At 32.3% G+C, this 21697-nt stretch overlaps 1 protein-coding gene and 1 long non-coding RNA gene across 2 annotated transcripts in view; both read right to left on the reverse strand.

Annotated features, from left to right (window-relative positions):
* The window catches only part of LOC127718309 (uncharacterized), a 55341-nt gene that overhangs the window by 29098 nt on the left and 4546 nt on the right, over positions 1-21697 (reverse strand). The window lies entirely within an intron of this gene.
* Positions 388-14346, reverse strand: LOC127718310 (uncharacterized). The gene is made up of 5 exons (XR_007989726.1): positions 12755-14346; positions 9521-9629; positions 6665-6782; positions 3678-3817; positions 388-588 (listed from the first exon to the last, which is right to left on the reverse strand). It is a non-coding gene; the product is annotated as an uncharacterized LOC127718310 (long non-coding RNA).

Below are 21697 nucleotides of genomic sequence, written 5' to 3' on the forward strand. Positions count from 1 at the left end.
AGTGATATAGGCAGTAGGACGACCGATAAATTATATAATTACTAAGCTAAATATGTTAATTGTGCTCACAGACAAGTACTACCAGTACTTCAAGACGACTCTTTTATTCGACATTGAAGCAAACTCTTATCTTACAATTCATAATGTGGTATATCTATAAAAGTTGAGAGGTTGATATTCCAATAGAAACTGACTGTGCCTTCGTTGATTCTTTCATTTATTATTATATAATTGGCAGTTTGTTTTTGGTTTTATTGATATAATGTTGCTGTACATCTCATTTAACAACCACCACCACCACCACCACCACCACCACCACCGCCACCACCACCGCCACCGCCACCACCGCCACCACCGCCACATCCTCCTCCTCCGCCTCCTCCTCCTATACCCAATCCTCCCCATACCCATCTTCCGCCACTCGTTCTTGCATATGCTCCTGTACACACATCTGGACAATATATTTTAAAACAGAAACACACAATCAAAGTACTAAGTAAAATCACGAAACAAATTACAACAGCAAGCAAAATCCAGAAAGACGGGTGTGTATCACCATAAGAACATATCCCATCTTGTAAAGCCCTCCTGAAAATAAAATGAAATTAAATTTAATTAAATTTATTGATGTACTAAAAAATTACATATTTTCAACAAAGTAACGTCGTAGAAAAAGTTTCAATAAAAGTTTCGTTTGAAAATCATTTATATTTTACAGTATCTACTATAGTAAAACAATAACAAAATAGAAGACGGGAGTTCAGATTGCCTGCATTTCCAAATTTTTGTTCATTAATGTCTGAAAATAATAATTACAATTTACATTGATTATATTTTGACGCCTTGTTAAGCATAACCAATGGGTCTGTAATAGTATCCCTTGAAATTTAAAACCTGATTTCCAGTTGAACCAGACTATTATTTCTGCTTTTCATCTACCAAATCACCGTGATGAAATTAAACTCATATGTGACTATGCTACTACACAAACTATTCTGACTTTTGACGTTTTAAGAATTATTTGAGGTAAAAAATTATTAAGGAAATAATAAATGGTTAATATGCTGTATTGGAGATTCTGCAAAATAGCTGCGTTTAAAGTAGTTTTTAAATATTTCGTACCTGTTAGTTTTTAGTATAAGATAAATTCGAAATAGGTGCTGGAATAAATCATAGATGCTTGTTATTTGTACAAGACCAATTTGAAAGAAGTGCTAAAATCTTTCAAAACTGCTAGTTACTTATATAAGAAAATATTTATTATCATCCATCTTATATAAAAAAAAAGATGTGGTATAATTGCCAAATGAGACAATTTTTCACCAAAGTTTCAATAAAGTGAGTGTGAGCAACCGTAATTATAGTTCACATGTATCTCTAATTGTACTAATACAAGAATGTAAACAACACGATATAAATATTTTGCGTCCGAAACTTTCTTCTGGATTTACCTTCTACAGGAAATCACAGCCGAATATTTGAAAGCCAAGGATGTACTAGTATAACAGATGGAGAGCTATATAACCAAAAATTACATACAGTAATGAAGTAATTAATACAGAACATTAAAATAATGTGAAGCTACTTGAGACGAATCCAACTAGTACGCCGGACAGTGTAATATACGCTGTCATGTATCGGTAGCTACTTATTTTGAGTCCCAATTATTCTTGCTTTATTGTGCATAGGTATATTTATTCGATCAAAAAAAAATAATTCACTCATTCATTTGGTTTAACAAATATGCATTTTTCTAAAAAAAAATGTCTAATTAAATATTTACCTGGTTACTCGGATAATATTTCGACCGATTAACCTATTAGCGCATACGGGTAATTAAGTTTGTGTTTCAAGTCCTTATCTGCAGTACTCTCTACACATTTACGTTTTATATACTATAAACTGAAGGTATAATACGTAGGTTTAAGCATTGCTGGTGAAGTTTTACTTTAAATAATCCAATACTACCATATCTACTATTTAGATTAAGAAGATGAAAATCGTCTTCAAATCGCCGAATTGACAATGTCTAAAATTTTCTCTAGTGTCTATGACAATTCTGCGGCGTGTTTTAGTTTGAGATTATTAAGGGTGTACTTTCACAACCCAGAATACATGATTCCATTCACATGATTTACATTTTACCAATTTTGAGTCGGCAAAGACTTGGACGATTGAGGTAGCATATTAACGTGTAGCTCTATGCAATATTAAATCAAAAATGAAATAATGACAGAGGTTAATCGTAAAATGTTATCAGCTTACAACTGTTCAAAATACGTGTATTTAATTATGCTATTAGATAATACACCGAGCGAATAAACAAGTTGTTTTCGCGTTACTAATGATCATTTATTTTCGCGGGTACCAATTTTCGTGGAGTCAGGAAGAAATGTGTTTTCGTTGATATTTGATTTCGTTATTTTGCTAAAGTTTGCATACAAGCCTATAGAAAATGAGCAAGTACATGAAGTACAAGAACAAATAATCTCTACAGAAATGAGTTGTCTTAATGCTAACACCACTGCATACCAAATATCATTGGTTTAATTTTAGTTGGTCAAGTGACGCAATCACAAGTAGCAACAAATTGTTGACACCGCCGCCGACACCACCGTTCCCTGTAGCGTTCGCCTTCGCCGTTGGAAAAATCAATCATAAGTCGCCCGTTTAATCTACACACAGTATACTACTATTTTCATTCTTTAATTTGTTTAATCTATCTATCATTTTAGTTAAATCATAAGTTGATTGTATAAGATCATATCATTTATATAAGTCAAACAAGGAAATTTAATCATAAATTTAGCCATTGATAAACCTTACTGGAAGTTTGAAGAATTGATACTATTTGGCGAAAATATTTTCTAAGAAGTATTCCTAGCTCTCCATCAAATCTAAAACAACATAAATTTGATCTCAAACTAAATTTTATTTAACAATATATTGCCATTATTTTCAATTAGTTTACAAAATTCTTTGTTTTGAAGGTACTTTTAGGAAAAAATGATAAGGTAGAAATATTAGTCATTTGCGTTTGCTATACTTATTTAGCATATACTACATGTACTAAGTAGTTTAACCTTTCACAAGTGAAAAAAAAAGTGATATATAATAACGATATTTCGCACAAAACATGTTTTGCATTTGTTTACAAAAAATATCAAAAAATTGTGTTCGCTACTACAGTACGTAATAACAATCTTCTTGTGTACAGAAAAAAAACATCTCAACTGATTAATTTTAAATCACTTCTAAGTCTTGCTGTTAAAAGATGTAACGAATTTTCCGACTTTGATTATATCTCTTTTTTTCTATGTTATATGTAGGACCGAATATGAAATATGAATAAATATTAGCACTTTTTTTTCAATAGTGTATTTTTTTTAATTTATGTTGACATGTGTAATACAGTTAATGTCCATGTTTGGTTTGAGAGCACCTTACATTGCTATGACGCCACGACTATAGCAACCTGGCATCGTCACAAGCAGAGGTGGATTTAGGGGGGACATGAAGCCCGCTCGTTTATCGGACTACATATAGGGTTAATGCATTGACGTTTTACAGTTTATATCCTAACGTTTTCTTTCCTATCCGCTTTTCTAAATCTTACCCGCACCAAGAAATGAAAACATTGGTTGAATATATGAAATAAATAGATTCATAGTACGTACTTGTATTCCTGTATCATGAATTTTAATCCTCCTTCAAAATCGTCAGCTGAAAAATAATCTTGTTTTGCTTTTTTGAATATGCTGTCAATGCAATTTTCATTCAAAACTTTGAAAGCTGCTTTGCCTGCTGATGTGTATACCTATATTTAAAAAATATTATACTATTTGTAAATAACCGAATGCAAAATTTCGAATATAAAACTAACTGAACAAACTCAACATAGATACAAGGCTTATAATTTCAACAAAAGACTAAAAAAAATTAAAAGGCGAAATAAATTAGCTCACGAAGTTGAAGAGCATTGAGGACCTAAAAAGGAGTAAGTAAATTATCAGTATTGACGTTTTTGTAAACATTTACACCGTTTATTGCCTTGTTAATACGTAAATGACAATGCGTTTCCGTAGAGTTTTATTGATGACGTCAATAAAATATACAGGTTCGCGGAATTGTTTTGTCGTCCGCTTCAAATTAAAAAAATGATTGTTCTTATTTCAAATATTTCGTACTCTTATGTAACAGTTGGGTATATAAAGAGTAACCATGTTTTGTCTCGACAAATACATTTTATTTTTACTCGGCTCAAACACGGTAGAAATATTTGCCTTCTACCTATTTATGAGTCTTGAACAAATAACATTTATATTTCGAGACAATGTATGGTTATTCTATAGATACTTGAAAGACCTTTATATTTGCTAATAGCCCTACCCAATGACAGAAATGTTATATTAAAAGAACTCAATTCTGATATATGAAGTTATATATTTCCGTTGAGATTCCAGACATAAACTGAAAACAAATTTCGTCTGACAAAATTTCGAATGCAACAAGTACGTTTTCCATTAGCGTTTACCTTATTATAAATTAGTATTTGATTTAGAATACCAAATCGGCATTCGAATTCAAAACAACTAACATGACTATAAATAATCACTGCTGTTGTTCGGTTGGGAATTTAAACATGTGTTGAATGCATTCTTGGATTAATTATTTTTAGTTTTACTGAACTGAGCTTTAATGTTGATCAAATAAACTGTTAAAACAGAGATATATCTCGCCTATTTGTTATTTTGATAATGCAAATGTTGAAATTAAAATAGCAATACTTTAACATGTAAGTTATGCAAATATTCAAAGTCAATGAACCATGACTGAAGGTACAGGGCTACCAATCTCCATGGAAATGAGATGTGCCAATGTTAATACGACTGCAAACCAAATACCATTGTCTTTTCGTAAGTCGTTCCCTTTAAACAAACCTAAACACAAACATTAACTTGTAAACAATGTAAAAGTTTCAAAGTCAATGAACCATAATTAGGGGGTGGAGTTATATAATCTCCAAATGCCAATATCATTGACTGTACATTAGTGGTTCATCTTAAACTGACCTAATCACAAACTAATACATAAAAACTAAGCAAAAGTTTCAAAGTCAATAGACCATGAATGAGGGGGCGGGGCCAAATAACCTCCATGGAAATGAGATATGCCAATGCTTATACAACTGCATACCAAATATCATTGACCTATCACTAGTGGTTCCCCATAAACTGACCTAATCACAAACTAATACATGTAAACTAAGCAAAGTTTCAAAGTCAATATACCTTGACTGAGTGGGCGGGGCCAAATAATCTCCATGGTAATGAGATGTGCAAATGCAAATACAACTGCATACCAAATATCACTGACCTACTACTAGTGGTTCCCCATAAACTGACCTATTCACAAACTGATACATGTAAACTAAGCAAAGTTTCAAAGTCAATAGACCTTGACTGAGGGGGAGGAGCCAAATAATCTCCATGGTAATGGGATGTACCAATGCTAATACAATTGAATACCAAATATCATTGACCTACCACTAGTGGTTCACCATGAACTAGACCTAATCACAACCTAATACATTGTTGACGCCGCCGTCGCCGCCGCCGCCGACGCCGGAAACAGCATACCTATGTCTCGCTTTTTGAGTCCGTCAAGGCGAGACAAAAAAAAATGATAGATTTATACATTTTAAATTTCACTTCATTTGTAAATTTCCTTGACAATGTCTTTACAACACCTATTATTGTAAAGCATCAGAAAAATAAAAATACAAGTACTAGGTTTTATTTCACTCGAAAATAGAGGAATTTAGTTGCAACTTACGTAATGTTATTTTTGGTTATGTTCTTAATGTTACATTTGATATCAAGTAAATATCTTTTAATTTAACCATCTTGTAATAAGTTCAAATCATTACGGTAGCGTTTTTTGTTATACATGTTATATGTCGAATTGGAAACATTTTGTCAACTTATTTCTTCAGTTTATTTGAAAACGCAATATCGTCAAAATTGTGATTCGTTGTTCCCGAGGCGATTTCATTAATCAAGTATTTTTAAAGTATTGCATGGCTATATATAGTCCCCTACCGGTACACAATGTATTGTACTGGGAAAAAATGCTTACTAAACTCTGCAAAAAATCAACAGACCGCAACAAAATTCGAACTTGATCTGTAACTAGTCATCATGAAACTATAAACCAAATATCAAATTAATTTCTTCAAGCACAAAGAAAAAACCGAGTAGAACAGTTATTTGCCGGAATGTGACTGGACTGACGGATGGACAGACTTCAAGCACGAGCAGAAAAAGTTTGAAAACTGATTTTTTGGTGAAATTTCTATATCCAAGGTCCATAGCTCTGCAAATATCATAAAAAGTTGTTTTTGTAACTTAACACTTGTCGAATATGTACAACTCCATTGGTGCCAAAATGTAATCAGTAGGTGCTTGACAAGACAATTCCATCGGTTTTGGTAAGTTCGTATCATTCGATATTAAGTTTTCAGTAAAGACTAACTGTTGGTGTCCCTTATAAAACGCTATATTATCGATCCAAATTTTTGAAATGTTTATGACATAATGCTTTTAGGAGAAATATTATGATAAGATAGAGAAAAGAATGAAATGAGAAAATAAACATTACTTACTTGCCTATCATAACGTGAAAGGAATATCACCACATTATTTCCACATAAACCAGTCCCAAACTGCCATTCAGTTTTCCTAAGATAATCTGCAAAATTCTTTGCATCGCTTGTTTGGCCCCTGAATTAATTTGAAATCATGGTTAGTAAAGAATTTTTGGATAATTTTGCCTAAACTATGTGTTTAGTACATATCCGTTGACTTCGGTTTTTTAACAGTGTTCGAAAATTGTTGTACTGGTTATCGCAGAGACTTCCATTGACTATAGAACGCCATCTAAGTTATTTAACTAATTGGTAAAGTGAGACAATGGCCTATTTTGATCGGTCAGGTAAATACATAACAGTAATTATGTAAGAAACACTTTTTTCCATTTGCTTAACGCTTAAATGTAGGAATGTTTATGTCCGGACACATAGCAATCAAATTACACTAGTATGAGCAATGAACACCCGTTTATGAGTATTTGTGAAAATACGTACGACAAATTAATTTTGATTGTTTCAGAAATTTTTCGAGTATACTTTAGTTGTGAAATTTTAAAAGTCAATTGTCACCTACAAATGAATTTTCTCAGAATTTAAAAAAAAATATTCCAATACTTAAAGAAGAGGCAAACAATAAGTAGTTATGATACTTATCACTGTTTCACTTACGTGAGAAACATGACGGGTGCAACATATGGAGCAGATTAGGCTTGCCCTTTTAGACTGAGTTCGCATTGCTCATTATTTAGTTTATTTTTGTTGTGTTTTGTATACTGTTATTTGTCTTTTGGTCTTTTTAATTTGTCATGGCGTTTTCAGTTTATTTTCGACTTAAACGTTTTAATTTCCCTTTGATAGCTTTCGACTCTCTTTTAGTAAATGATTATTCTTTATTTATTTTACCATTTATATAACCTAGAATCTGTTCTGCCAGGGATCGTGAAATGATAAAAATATGTTGAATTTAGTTCAGCAACTTGATTTGGTGTAAAAAGAACATTAATTTATAAGATATAACGTTAGCGATGTTACCATTCTACAAATGTAATTGTGGTAAGAGCTTCAGTATAATAATTATAATAAAATATACATTATATTGAAAACCTAAAAAATTTACCTGCCAGTAAAAATGATAAAATATATTTTTGAACTGAATTGAATAGGATTATGCGATTGAGACATATTTACTTATTCACTTAAAAAGATAGAAGCACAACAAATGTGATAAACCTGGCTTAAAGGAAAAGTAGTTTTCCAATGCTGAAATCTCGTAAATCAATAAGAAATATACAAATAAAAACAAACAAACAAAAACTGACGAAATCGGATGAAATCAAATGCGAATCCACACTCAGTCAAAAACGGAAATAAGACATTAGTGGTACAAATACAAATCAGACAACTATAAGGGCACGGTAGTATTTCCTGGCCCATAAAGGATAATGATAGCCTTTTTAGAATTTTCACCACTTTCTAACACTGCTCAAAATTCTATTTACACAGTTAACTGAATTACTTTCATTATAATATTCAGAAATGAATTTGAATATGTATCATGATCGTTTACTTTTTTTGCTATCTTTAAAAACTCGAGGCCACTAGTGCTTTTAGATCTTTTATCATGCAGTAAATACAAAATTAAAAAAAAATCAAAAAAAATAATTTTCACTTGTATGTAAAATTATGTCATATTTTTCTTCACCTGATTCATCTTTCAGTATAGGAAGGTATGTTGAGTTTGTACTGTATTTTTTGTCCAAGCACACTGTTCAGATACATTGACTTAAGTAGGGTACACAAAAGAGCAACCTAAATTCTGGAATGCAAATACTACCGTGCTACCTTAACCAAGACATTACAAACTTGAAATCAGTCAAGACACCTATGATGCACAGACTTCTTACTGGGAAACATATTACAATATAGCATACTAGTCTGCACTTATTTCTTATAAAAAAAAAATAAAGTATACCCGTACCCCAGCTAGCAGATTTTCACTTTTTTTTTTCATCTGAACATTTTTACTTAAAGAATGAACAAAACCCAAATAGGTATTGTTTCAAATCAACACAGAAGTCAACCATGGTGATTCAGGAGGAATTATTTGATTACCAACTTTATTTATAGTTAATCTGATTGAAAAAAAACAGGGTCAGAAAATCAAATAAATTAATGACATTTGCATGGAAAATGAATAAACTATTTAATATTGCTGATGTACAATCATAATCACATTCTTTGTCAAAAAAAAAATGTCTTGCCAATGTAAAGAAACCCCTATTGCTATCTCTATTTCAGCTCAGTATGAGGACTAAACGAATAAGTAAGGACCCCCTAACCACTAACTGGTTCCAAAAATGCTCATACTGGTGTCATGTTACCACAGAACTACAAATCAAACCTGAAGAAAACTAGTATAGCTGTACTTGTGTGGAAAAAAAAAAAGAAATTATGCACTTTATTCATTTCGGTCAAAATAATAGGACGTACAGGCAACTAAAATATGTCGCGTCTGAAGTTCCAGTTGTTGCAAATGTGTCAGACACTGCGAAAAGTTAAAGCGAACATTTATAATTAAAAATGTATTGCAAGTTACATTTAAATAATGAAGTTCTACTTTCTAGGTAAAATTTTACATTATTAACCACAGATCAGGCACAATTTGCTGAATCAGCAATTTTCACTGCCAGAGGTCGAATATGGTGTAAATTTAATTGAAAAAACGACGCTTTGAGAAAAAATTTTTTTTTCAATAAATCTTATTAGCTTTATTTCGTATCAAATTATGAATTTATACATGTTATACGAATATATGATCAATATAATGGAATTCAACTAAGTATTCAAGAACGAGCAAATGTAGAATATTACCCAGTATCCATTCTGTTAACTACAGCTAACGAAATACTGTATGTTCTGACGTTACGACAGATATCAGAATCTGCTGGAACATCAACAAGCAATCTATCAATTTCATTGGCTGAAAAGAACAAAACAAAATCGACAGTACATTTTATTATTAAAATATGTATCTGTATATTAAAGGCTTTCTTTTCAAGCTTTCAGAATTCTAAAGATAATCTAATTTTACTATAAGTATTTGAAAAATTGATGATAGTCTATCTTTTTTTTTGGCGGGGGGAATCTATTTATTGTATCAAATACTACATTGTTTCTAACTGACCGTATCAAATGTTAAAAGTTAAAACAATGTTAAAACTGTGACATGACACATATCATTTCATAAGTTCATATTGGGTGGTTTGAGTATACATGTCCAGGGTTATAATCATAAAGTCATTTGATACCAATATTCAACAATGATTGTAAGTCAAAAGGTCCAGCATATTCAAATCAATACTGGCTAATATTACTTGAAAAATGCATACTTTATTAATTACACGATCATTATATCCAAATCTTAACCTAGAAGTATAGCGTCAAGATATATATATATACAAGTCCAAATTGAAAACAACGTTCAAACCTATGATTGCGTTGGATAAAACCCTCAATTTTTATACGTGTGCATGTAAAACAAATTTCGTTGTAGAGGAGTCTGAATACAGCACAAACAACATTTCCAAAAGATAAAAAAAGTGAAAAAGTATATTTTAACAAAACGCATTTGACTAACAGGTCGAACAGCTGATGTTCTTATACCCTGCTGACTGCCATTGACAATTGCCAAATAAATTAATCACAAGATGTAAAAACATGGATCTTTATATTAATAATAATACTAAACAGAAAACAGTAAACTTGCGGCAAAGATGGTATACCACAAACATGAGGTGCAAAAATTTGTACACCATATCCGGATTTCGACAATTAATGTCTCTTCAGTGATGTTAGGGATCGAAACGGTATTTGGAAGGCCATATAATTTACCTCAATTTACACACAAACAACATTTTCCAAAAGACCAAAAAAGTGAATAAGTATATTTTAACAAAACGCATTTGACTAACAGGTCGAACATATATATATATATATGGAATTAAGCTGATGAAGATTTAGATACATGCATCGCTCATACTAAAAACATACATCAAAGTATCAAATTTACTCATGAGGGATATAAATTAAAAAATCACCTTCCGCTATTCTTCTAGCACCGTAACAGATGTAATCATATCCACAAATCCAATATTTTAGGACTACTGATACTCCCAAATACCTGTACCCTAAAAGTTAACATCCTGCTCGCTTTCTAAGAGCATCCCGTACAGTCAGGCACACAGAGTCAAGCGACTATGTTTCAACACAAAAACAACTGAAAAACGAGTCAATTAGAAACTCGCTTGAATGGGGAGGATATATAAACACAAGACTATTCAAAAAAGTTTTCCGAAAGAGAAAAACATCCCAAGGAGCAAATTGCTGGAATACAAATCTAAAAATAAAAACAAAAGGACTCCAACCGAAAATAATAATAGTATATTTGTAATGTGACTTGCGAAATGTATCCATGTTATTTACATTCTCGAATTTTTGGTTTGTCGCCTCTAATATGCTAGTGAGTCTAAGCAGCCTTTTCAAAAACGCTTCAATAGTAATAGAAGTTATATCTCTAAGATGCCACTTCTCCCATTTAGGAAGCATTTCAGGCAGTCGGATCACAAACTTGATGACTTTAACCGCATGAATATCCTAATGATTAAACAGAACATTCACCGGAGTGATGCCTAGCGACAGGTTTGGAAAAGCTTCGGGACTAAATGTACTTCATTCAAACAGCATCAACATGAAATACTAACAGTTTTATAGAGGGATTCTTCTCCTTTTATCTAACATACATCTAAGCATACTACTGCATTTTTACAATTTGGGATGTATATAAACGCAGCCAAGTTTATAGAGTATTGAGTTTTGTTTATTTGCTGCAGTTCAAGATTTGGGATTAAATCAATAGTCCAAAACTTACCAACATTACTGAACTATTTTACACCAACAACTTGTATTGTTGAAATAAATGACATTCACGAATGTTATTTACTTACTCAGCCTAAAGTACATGCCTCATATATCATGTACTGTGTTACAACTCTAGATTCTACTGACGAGGAAAGGTAACACTAGGCCACCGAACGCTGAATTTTTAGTTCAGTCTAGGTGCCCGAGTGGTCTAGAGCGATGGACACAGTGCAGGCTATGTTGTCTCGATATTTCAATACTTATAAGAGTTCGAATCCCGGCGAGGGAAGAACTAATATTTTCGGAACGCAAATTTTCATATTTAACATTGTTTAGCCTAAATTTAGAGTAATTATGCATATAATATGTGTTTTCAGCCGTGTATAACCTTCAATGGTGATCCAGTGGTTGTATCTGTCATAGAGTTTTCACTTGTAATTATATATATTAGATTAATTCTATTAATTGGGAATGTATTTATATGCATTCTCTGTTGTAATATCTTAACTTACGTATCCTGTAACATTTTAATATTGTACCAGTTTATATCGCACTTTACTATTCTTTTACGAAGAATATCGATGAAGTTTCTGCTGACTAACTTACCTAAAGTTATCTTTGAAATTATTGAGTTATAAAGATTTTGTGCCGTTTTTAAAGTACAACTGTAAAGATTGTTTTGGTTAAATCAGAATAGATTGATATGATTCATTTACATTATTATAATCATACTGATGAAGGATATCTTTAATACGAATTATTAATAGATTCTTATATTTAATATCACCTTTTTTAATATAGGTGTTGTTTTGTACAATTTTTAGGCGTATGTGTGAAGACCATAGTTTTCAGGTTTTTTGTAGTATACATCGCTTTCTGATGTAAGTGACATTCTCTTAAGTTTAGTATGTTCGGCAATAACAATTTGATCCATATAGAAATGTCTTTTCTATAAATTGATAATAATCTCAACATTGTTTTTGTTAGAAGTATTGGCTTACCTAGAGCATGCAGATTGTGATGTTAATTGAGAATTATCTTTTTTGACGATTTGTTTTAAAATCACGTGAAATCAACAAAAACTAACTTGACACCCTAAGCTACCCTTTTTAATGTCTAGATAGGTGCCAGACACATTACATAATTTCCTCGGACGTATAGATCTGTCATTACCATTATCATATTTACCTGCGGTACGGTTTAATATTTGACAAGGATCACAAATCCAAGTAAATTTACAGAATCTTCCACACGGTCCGCTTTCAGTCGATGGATTAGGCATATACCACGGATAATATCCAGGAGAATTACATGATGGAGGACTACAAGGTATCTGTTCCTGAGATCGACAGAATGGAGGACGACAAAGTAAACAGTTACCGTGTTGTATAAGTAGAACACATATTAAAACAGGGAAAATGTTAATCAATCCATACCCTGATTGTTTCTTCCTATAAGTACACTGAGTAAGTATGTCCTCCCATATAATCAAAATCATTTCGAAACTTTTGAAAATAATTTCACAATTCTTGTGTCAGATACAAATGATGTATGAATGAAAATATACGAAACAGGATATGCCTATGGTACTTCTTATGTGTTATGATTATTCATGCAAAAAGTGATAAAATTTATTAGTGTATGTACTTTTAATTTAAATATTTTATAAATATCTGAAATAAATGTACAGGTATCTGAATTATGAATTCATATAGTTATATTTGTTCCGGTTGGAGATTGCAATATTGAATAGTAATTACAAATAAAAAAATCCAGGGGATTCACCCTAAAATTACATATGACTCCAGGCTTACTAAACGATTTTAATCTTTAATGATTCACAGTTAGGAAGCTGCATGATCCTACAATTTTATGATGTATTGATGAACATGCAGCCAAATTGTGAAATCTTATGGACATGACGAATTGATCTAAACTCGTGGAGTTTTGTAAATTTTGAGATCTTGTCACGAAAATGTGAAGGAGATTACCAAAGATCTATTCCAAGTAAATCAAAATTTGATTATTTCAGATTAAAACAAAACCCATGTTATTTCTGGTTTCATTCGAAGCACAATTTCATAATTACTGTACAAACTCGATATTGAAACATATTGTAGTAACTATAATGATAGCGCTGCATAAGAATTTGATTTATTGGAGATAATTTGAAAAAAAAATATTGTTTTGACTCTTAAATGTTAAAATGCTAGAAAGTTTCGTGTATAGGGTTTTTGACCCTGTTCAACGTCTGCCAATATTTGCAATCATCCAGTAATTGTTAAATGTCTTCTAATATATCAATCTTTTAACCTTTTTATCTTTATTATTATTGTTTTGAAAAATCTTATTTAACCCACAGAACACAAAACAACTTCAAACGCTCAAATATACATGTTACCTTACTACCACCAAAACATCTTCTATATGGATTGAAGACCAGTAAGCTGTAATTAGCGTGAAAAACATCGATAACTAGAGTTTTCAATGGGCAATACTTTCAGTCGTGCATTATGTGGAGGTAAACCAACAACATGCAGATAGGTTGACTCAGTACTGCATGTGGACAGATGAACTAAACCTTAAAGGATTGGATTTCCCGTTAAATCTTAAGGATATTTGCAAATTTGAAAAAATACCATCTCTACCTTGGCAGTCAATGTCATCAAAAGATATACCCCACTACAAATTTCAGATTTTGCTGAAGAGCGGGATACAGAAATCTACTTGTGGCTGGTAGAAGGTGACGAACGAAAAAACTAATGCTGGATTAAGAACATATTTCGACTGGTTTCGAGCCAGATATCGGAACACGGGTCGTGAAATATATTTGTGCTACAGGTGCTTGTACCATTTTCGCAGCAAGTGTAACTGAAGACTAGTAAAAAGTATTGTGTTAACCACAAAAGAGTTCCTTGTGGTTAATGTAGACTTTGAGTGCAAACATATCACACCAAATTTTATAAAAAAACATATACCGTCTGGTTTTTGTTGTTACATGAAATGCTTTGATGAAAGTGTCTTAGCTAATGAGCAAGTACTTAACACTAAAACAAAGGAAGGAAAAGATGAGGCGCAGATTTTTGTTGAAAGACTTGAGAAAAAATTTACTCTGAATGTGACTTAAAAAAACAGATGGTAATGACGACGATGGATAACATTGTCACACAGTGCTGGCTATGTGACAACGCTTTAGGAGAGGATAAAGACAGAGATCACTGTCACTTTACCGGAAATACAAAGACATTGCACACAAGGAGTATACTTGAAGAACAAAGAACTAAATTTATACATGTGTATGTTCATAATCTAGCCGGGTATAAAATTCACCTTTTTATAAAAAAAATTAGGATCAACAAGAGGGTCACAAGACCAATTTCATGTTATACAAACACCGAGGAGAAATACATTTCTTCACAAAAAGAATTGAAATTAGTGAATACAAATCAAAGGATGATAATATGAAACCACTTTATCGGCATTTGAGATTTGTGGACAACTTTAAGTTCCTGAGTACGAGTCTAGTGAAATTCATATCTCCATCCAGACGTGTATCCCTTTTCAAAAATTTCTTTTTAGTGATTCAAACTTTAACCCCTACTTTGGATTTAGCCTGTTTTAATGGAAGAAGGTTACCGTACAAATTCCAATAGATTTTTTATTCAGGTTCTTTTTTACTTGCTGCAATAGGTGTCATTTTGCTAGATCTATGTTAAGACGTGTTGTACTGAATAACAAGATCATCAAACGCATCGATAAAATTGCATGTCGAATTGGCAGATGAGTAGTTAAATATTTTTTTCTTTCGTTGTGCGTCGTTCAATATAGAAATGTTTGTACTAATTTGAAAAGTATTGAATATATAAATTTGGACAAAGAGAGACAACTCTATCATTCTCATACTTCAGAGTTTGGTTTGAATTACGGTTTTTATTAGTTTCGATATTATATTTGATATCAGACGGTCAGTAACTTCTAAGATGATAAAACAACAATCAAATTTATGTCTTTCAGGTATCGGTGTTATATTGCATCCTAATTTTGAATATTGTCGCATTCGTATATTCATGCACACACTTATCTTTGCTATTACTACTGTGAAAATACACTAATCACTTTATTATAACTGTTTGTTTAGTTTTATATATCTTTTCTAACCCTTTTTTTAAATTTCAATTCTTCTTCACCTTTATTTATGATGTGTGTGTTTAGTTAATGAGTGAATGAGTTACCTAACTGTTTGAATAAGCCATCAATGTTTTCTGCAGTTTTTGCTGACGTCTCAGCAAACAAGTATCCATTCTTCTAAGCAAAAGACTTACCCTCCTATAAAAAAATATTTAACGACCTAATTAAATTGATTGCTTGATTGTTTGTGTGCGTAACGACCAATGGCAAATATGCATGCATCTTTATAATATGTAATGAGTTCATGACCGTTTTTGTAGGGTTTGCGTTGCTCGATCTTCATTGTTCTTTGTTAGTGTAGTATTTTGTGGATTTGCACGTCTTTTTGTTTTTTTGCCATGGCATTGTCAGTTTTTAATTTCCCCTTGGTATCTTCCGACTCTTTTCTTTTTTGCAAATTAACCATGCAAAATATCAATAAGTAGGTCGCAAAATTGTAAGACTGGGATGGAGGTTGTCTCTGGATAAAAAGGCAATAGTGATTAAGGGCAGAACGTTGTTCTTGCAACAGGTAACATATTCGCTCTTGTAATAGATCGTGCAAGGGTTCTTTTACAGTCAAAGAGCGATTTTTCACTGAACAAACGTTATCATATTTAATAATTACTTATATCAACCGGAAATAATAACCAGTGTTTGCGCAACTATAATGATTTCCAATTAGGTGGTTATAACGAGAAAACTGTAACTCTGTGTATTTAGCTGAACCAATTTTATTTTATATAACTGGGTTATGGTACAAACTAATCGTGAAATTAAAAACGTCCATACCTCTACGGAAACTGCTCTTCTTGAGTCTGCTAGATCTAACTTATTACCAACAAGGCATATCTGTACTGGATTGGTGGAATTCTGTAAAATTTGTTTTGTCTAAGTTTTAGCCCCAAGGAAAGATTCCTGTAATCAAATAGATAAATCAAAACAAGCTGCCGGGGAAAATGCCACTGAAACAACTACCCAACCAACATTGAAAAAACACAATTTAACTGTAATGATCATGACGAAGAAAATCATGCATGCAGTTATTTCTAGTGTCATTGAATAACCGTCTGGGGTTCCATGCACTTACATACGCAATTTTGTGTTGGTAATATCTCGCTTAAAATAAAATGTTTAATAACTATTTGATTAAATATAGTAACTCACTGAAGAGTACGAGAGACGCGTTCCTACTTCATTTTCATGGCCTATTTGAAGAGTTTATATATTTGGAGTAATGAACAATTTCAACTACTGTAAACCAACTAATGTTCGCGAGCGATATATTTTCGCGACTTTTGCGAGTAGAAATAGAACGCCAATATAAATTGTCGCAAATATGTAAAACTTGGATCTTTCCTAATTCAAATACATCAAGAAAATTTGAAAATCGCCAACTTTAATCGCCGCAAAGTGGGCTAGAAAAAGCGCTAAACGCGAAATAAAGTATCCGCGAAAATAAGCTGGTTTACGGTATTGCAAGATTGTCCTATTTGATTCGTTTGCAAAATACACCATCAATAAATCAATTAACTTGCATGGTCACAAACCGCCCGAAAAAAACAACTATGTCTCTAGCTCTGACAATATTACACGAAAGTATACGCACATTCACTTCTAATGGGAAACTTTAATAGTTAAGAATTTTTTAATTTGATGTCTTAACTAGATTTAATTGTCACTGGATTTTTGTTGTTATTCTTGAATAGAAAAAAAAAGTGTTTCTATAAAGACGGCGAGAACATATCGATGAACATCTTGTATTTCGCGCATCTGACGGTGTCGCAGATCTAGATACACTCGTATTTTACATAACTACATTTACATCTTGTGTTACAAACGTACTTGCATAACTGCCAATCTATACCACTAAAATAATGATGTCCAATTTGTTAGCCGGAATTACGTAAAAACGGCAAATCAAAGAATCCAACTTTATATATAACTAATATGGGACAATGGTGTTGATTAAAAAATTACACCATTCCAGGACCTTTTGTTTTCCACATAATTACTATCACCAATAATTAACAAGTTCTGGGTCGAATCCGATACCGAAACCAATAGTACCTGTTACCTGTTACCTAATCTTTAAGTTCTGCCTCAATCCGGCGCAACACCAAACGGTGTATTTGTGATTTGCTATGTACACGGGTTATAATCACACCTGAAGGTCGTTATTATACAGGGATTGGCAATACTTAATTCACTTATTGACCAAAAAAATATATCTACAAGTAGTTTCCGGTTGTAGAAAAAAAACCAGGACGGATTCAAACAGAAAAAAAAATGCAAGCAGAGAAAACTGTGCACCTTATAATCAGCATGACTTTATCAAATGACAATACGAATACTAGAAGTTCAGGCTAAAAATAAGGTGTAGGTACTTTAATTCAGTCACGGACCCGCAGTGTTGCGGGTGTGTTCTAGTATCCATTTATACCCTTAAAGCACATTAGACAAGTTGCTAACGTAAGTCTAAAGATAACAAAAGCGCTGTCAAATATCAAAAATTACTATCTTCGTGTATTTGTCCAAATAAACATTACCTCCAGAAGTGGTATACAAGAAATTTGACATTACATGAAGTTAAAATGAAATACAGACAGGCACCGAAATAGAAATATTTTACATGTTGTAATGTACTATTATATTTTATGTTTTTCTCTCCTGAGTGTTCTTGTGTTTATTTGTACTGTATTCTTGTCATGTAATGTTGTCATTTTAGCGGTATTTGTAACATTGTCATATAAGCGGGAGGTTTGACTAGCCATAAAAGCAGGTTCAGCCCACCATTTTTTCTTAAAATGTCCTGTACCGGGTCAGGAATATTGCAGTTATTATCAAATAGTCCGTTCCTATGTAAGTTGGCGTTTGATTTTGTAGCAGTTCAGTTTTTCTGTTGTTCCGTTGTTTTCCTCTTATAGTTGATGTATTTCCCTCGGTTTTGGTTAGTGACCCGGATTTGTTTTCGCTTAATCGATTTATGACTATTGAACAGCGGTATAATTATGTTGCCTTTATTTATACAATCTTGTATATCCTCACACTTATTTACACGTGTATACGGATCCTGCAACTGTTTTCTTCATAATATGTCCAACACGCGTTAACCCCCAGGTAGTCAATGTAATGTTAAATAACTTACTCTATCGGTGATGTCATACACTACGATTGCTCCTACTGCTCCTCGATAGAACATTGCTGCTTCACACCGGAATCTATCCTGACCTGCTGTATCCCATATATCTAGCTTGATGTTTTTACCATTTACCAATAACGTTTTGTAGAAATATGCCGCTTTAATGAAAGACGGACAAAACATTTATTTAATTTATTTCATAATATCTATTTAGTATTTTTTAAAAGGAAGATTACAAAGGAGTACTAAATGTTTTATCCGTATGTAATGTTTCGCAAATGATCTTACTATCAACGTCAACACACAAATCCGTAAAATTTGATCGTTTTGCAAAAATAAATTTATTTCAATGCAATACGGGATTCCTTAAAGTGTGTACACTATTGTTGTTAGTCACCACTTGTATCTAATTGTCATTCAAGTATAGGAGATAACTGCCACTGTTTCTATGTAATTTATGCCATCATTACAATAATATCACAATTGTGTATTTTGTAAAGTAGTTCTTGATATAAATGAGGCAATGCATATAGTAGTTCGGAACGTTCCCATACATATAACTTCGCTACTTACTCGTCCATTGCTAAGGACATACAGTGGTAAGTAGATCGATTTTACCAACAACATTGAGCGTCCAGATCAAAATGCATGATAAACCTGAATTGAACAACGAATTTAACAACATATGTCAGCACGCCTTCGTTACTCCATGCGAACATATCATATTGTTTTGTATAGTTTGTTCTTGTGTTGTGCCGTTTTACCACTGTCCAAGGTTACAGGTAGAGGTTTGGCGCCTTCAAACATGTTTAACCCCACCACATTCTTTATGTCCCTGTTCCAATTCAGGAGCCTGTATTTTGGTGGTTGTCGTTGGTTCATGTCTGTGATACTAGTATTCGTTTTTCGTAACTTTTTTTGTTATATATACGGCCGTTTGTTTTCTCAATTGAATTGTTTCATATTTTTCATGTCCGGGCTTTTTATAGCCGACTATACGGTATGGGTTTTTGCCATTGTTGAAAGCTGTATGATTGCCGACACATTTTTCATGTAATTGCTTACATCCACTTCATTTGAACTTTGGTGGATAGTTGTATCATTGGCAATCATACCAAATCTCCTTATGTTTATACAAATGAAAACAAAACTAAATTACTAAGTAATCTCGTGCCTTTAAACGGCTTTTCTGGATTTATCTTCATCAGGAACGATCAACCCAAAACATTTGAAAGATAGGGATGCAAATCAGCTGGGAACTGACAAGTATAGCCGACTTGATGTAAGGTCAACTGTGTCTGAGGGAGTTGGAACGTTAATAATTTCTTAATAATTTTTAAATTTTTAACGAGAATATTTGGCATTCTAATTAGGACAGCTACTGAGAAAACGTAACCATCATAGATTTAGATGTTATCCTTCTTAAAGTTGATACAATATATGTTATTCAGGTCTCAGACACATTATATACCCTGTCTGAAACCTGAATAACATATATTACGGATTACTCCTACCTTAATGTTTTTTCCAGTAACAGACATTTGTTAAACATTCACCATGCAGTATATATATATATATATATTCCGCATGTGAAGTATTTTGTAATTTGCTGTAAAAATAATGCTATCTTGTATGCAATAATTTGTAATAACACTTTAAGACATAATCACTTAAGTATTTGATGGGTAAATTGCGTGATTTTAAATTTAATACGTATTATTGACGGATACACGTCATTAAGTTCCCTATATGAACCTCTGACGTTCTTTAAGTGTTCTATATGGCTTAAAACTACGTTACATAATATGTGTAACTATAGAACAGTGGTTAATATCGTCAGATTAGTGGGACACTTCACATTCTTTTGAAAATCTTTTTTAAGGAAGCGGTCATGCTTGAACAGTTTATAGATATTATCTACTATAAAACGAAAACTTTATGAAAAAAATATCTGATTTAAGTCGTCCGTAATGTAATCCTAAACATATTTCAGAATATACAACATGTACAATTTAAATTTCATTATATAAAAGATTCATTTTACATGTACATGTACATGTGTTAGCACATTGCAACTGAATCGTTCACCTCTTGTTTTTAAATTATTTTTGGTTAATCCATTTTTGTCAGACGGATAGTCTGTTTAGACTGATTTCAATGGTGAATGGTATTAACACGACTAAACGTACCCTGAGAAAATAATGGTCTAGAATGCAATTACAAAATGGCGAACTTTCAATGGTATCATTAAGCACCGTGTAGTTAAAATATTATTTTCTTGAACATTATTTTTCAAAACACTTTGTCCTATTATCACGTGGGGATTGTTTCATTAAAGGGGCATTAGCTACGAGATATTAATTTTTTATATTTGTTTGGCTCAATCAATAATGAAAGTGGAAAGTGAAATAGTGAAATAATAATTCGGGTTTAGCAGCCAGTTTGGTTCAATTTTGTCAAATTAAGCAAAGAAACATCGATGATGAATAATTATTATTCACTTGCAATTCCTTCAATTTAACCCCTTGGCTGGAGATGGGTTACGAATGTATTCAGCTATTAAAAGATAAAGAATGTCAACATTGAAAGTGAAACAAGGATGAAACATTTAGTTTACTGATTCGATCCACAAAAAAAATCATTCTTATATAGTTAAAAACGATGATAACATACTTTTTAACCTAAAATGTGAAATCAAAAAGACATAGAAAATCCAATTGCATGTGGTCGCTTTCTATTCCTATTTATGTTTATATCGGATTATAAGACCGTCGGCAGTCCTCGGATGTCATGTCGGTAGTTAATTAGATGATGTCTAGACA

This window comes from Mytilus californianus, unplaced genomic scaffold (assembly GCF_021869535.1).
Source record: "Mytilus californianus isolate M0D057914Y unplaced genomic scaffold, xbMytCali1.0.p SCAF_10, whole genome shotgun sequence".
Taxonomy (NCBI): domain Eukaryota; kingdom Metazoa; phylum Mollusca; class Bivalvia; order Mytilida; family Mytilidae; genus Mytilus; species Mytilus californianus.